Source organism: Trichogramma pretiosum, unplaced genomic scaffold (genome assembly GCF_000599845.2).
Source record: "Trichogramma pretiosum strain Unisexual culture from Peru unplaced genomic scaffold, Tpre_2.0 scaffold5, whole genome shotgun sequence".
In the NCBI taxonomy this organism is placed as follows: domain Eukaryota; kingdom Metazoa; phylum Arthropoda; class Insecta; order Hymenoptera; family Trichogrammatidae; genus Trichogramma; species Trichogramma pretiosum.
Genome location: NW_019641672.1, coordinates 1911217 through 1913736, shown reverse-complemented (window position 1 = coordinate 1913736; position 2520 = coordinate 1911217). Strand labels below are relative to the sequence as shown.

General features: G+C 34.0%; 1 pseudogene; it reads left to right on the top strand.

The window, feature by feature from the left end:
- The first annotated feature begins 1624 nt into the window (after window positions 1–1624).
- Window positions 1625–1751, top strand: LOC111694018 (annotated as a pseudogene).
- The last annotated feature ends 769 nt before the right edge of the window (window positions 1752–2520 follow it).

Here is a 2520-nt window from a genome sequence, read left to right as displayed (position 1 = left end):
ATTGTAATTCACTAAATCAAAATAATGAACATTACATCGAGCTCCAAAGAAAAACGGCTAGTGTAGAATTGAAACTGTGCGGACTACTCGTGGAACATAATTTGCCGAAGCTACTTTATTCTACGTTCATTCCACTCATTAAGAATGAAATTGATGGTTCGGAAATCGTGAAAAACATTAAATTAGATCGACACCGATCAGGCGAAATTATACAACGAGTGTTAACTGTGTCTCATAAAAAATACCTACAAAATATTTTAAAAAGTGATAAATTTCTATAATCGTCGATGAAACAACAGACGTCTCATCTGTGCACAGTCTAGGTATAGTCGTGCGTTATGTGGATCCCAGTAACAATAAAATCATGGAAATTCTGTGGGATTTTATATGTGTTTACGACAAACCCGGAACGATCGCAACAGCTGAACACATGGAAAATTTAATTGTCAATTCTTTCCTTGACGCCGAAATCCCTCTTACGAATATAACTGCGTTCTGTGCCGATACCTGCAACCTAATGATGGGTGAGCACGATTCAGTTGCCTCGAGATTAAAAAAACGTCTACCACATATTTTTATTAATCCGTGCAACTGCCACATTCAGCATTTGCGTACTAAATATGCTTATGAAAAGTTGAATTTTGATAGCATAAAATTAATATCCTCCATTACTACCTATATTCGAGCAAGTCCAAAACGATTAAAGATGTAGGAGGGTGTACAAAGCTAACAGTTTATAATACTGTACGTTATATTCTTAGCAGATGGGCTGCGCTCCTAGAATTTTTCGACAAACAATCAAAAGTCACGCCATGCCCAAAATATGCATCTGAAATTAAGGAATCATTGACGCAGTCAGAAGTTTTCGTGACGTTACAGTTTTTAGAATTTATTTTAGAGAAATTCAACGTTGCTAATGCAACTTTACAGTCGGCTCAGCCTATAATTGCGGAAAACAGTAGCTTGATTAGAAATTTACTATCGAGTATTTTAGAACTATTTATTAACAAAGATTATATAAATAACAATCAAGAAAACCTGAAAAATATCGATCCGTATAACAAATCTGAGTGGTTGCATTTAAATTGCATCGATATGCTACTGAAATCTTTTAGAGCTCTTTTAATTGAAGCGTGTCTCCAATTACAAAGTAAACTTGATCCCGAGGAGAAGATTATGGTAAAAGTGTCATATTTTCATCCCACCAATGTTATGAGCAGAGAATTTAACAGAACCAACCCAACGTTAGATGCGGCGATAGATTATTGTCCGATTTTTTAATCCGATATCGAAAGAAACAAAATCAATAAGCAGTAGAAATTGCTTTTGGAATAGAGTGATTGTATCGACGAAATCTCATGGAGAAGCAAGCAGACGTGTTTTGGCTGAAAATTTTAAAATAGTATCATGAAAAAAATCAAATATTCAGAAGGCTTGCAAACTTTGTTCTGACTGTCTTTGTAACTATTGCCAATTCAAGCGCGAGTGTCGAACGTATGTAAAACAGGCTTAATTTGATGAAAACTGCGAGCACAAATAGGCTCAGTTTTATTAATTTACGGTCAGAATTATTTGCTTCTGAACTAATAAAATATCAAGATGGCATCCTCGATTTTCAGCCGTCTACCTTACCTGGCGCAGAGGCTGCCCTGATCACCAAAGCGGTTCCTCCACAGCGAGGCCCATCGATTGCACTACGATTGGGTTGACCTCTGTAAATATCCCAAATGTGGATATCTTAGCTGAAAAGCCAAGAAGCAATGTAACGACTATCATGAATTATCGTGATATATCGTGATAAATCGTAATAAATTGATATATTTAATGTATTGATCTATGAAAATAGTAATATATCCTGATATATCATGATATATCGTAATATATCGTAATATATCGTAATATATCGTAAATATAGTAATACATCGTGATATATCGTGCTATATAGTAATATATCGTGATATATCGTGCTATATAGTGATATATCGTGATATATCGTGGTATATTGTAATTTATTGATATATTTAATGTATTAATATATGCTTATAGTGATATATTGTACTATATCGCGATATATTGTGATATATTGATATATTTATTGTATTATTATATTAATATAGTGATATATCGTAATATATCGTAATATCTATATGTATAAAGCAGAAACGACGTCGGTTTGTATTTCATGTTCTTAAAAACTACCCGTACAATCGTTTTAAAATTTTTACCATACATTTACTATACCACTGTGAAGGTTTCTACGATCTTAGAATGCATTTTTCTTTTTTTGTTTTTGACTTTTGAATTTTTTTCGTTTTTTATCACTTCGCACACACTCACCCGCTCCCCCACTCTCATCGCACCCTCACACTCAATGCTCATCGCTCATCAGTCATTGGTGATATTCCACAATTTTTAAAAAAGTTAATCCAGAATTCTTCAGCTTAATCGTTAAAAGGCTTTGTTTAAATTTCCCTTTCACACGCAAAGAAAGTTGTCGTTGTCGTGCGATGAACGTTGCTT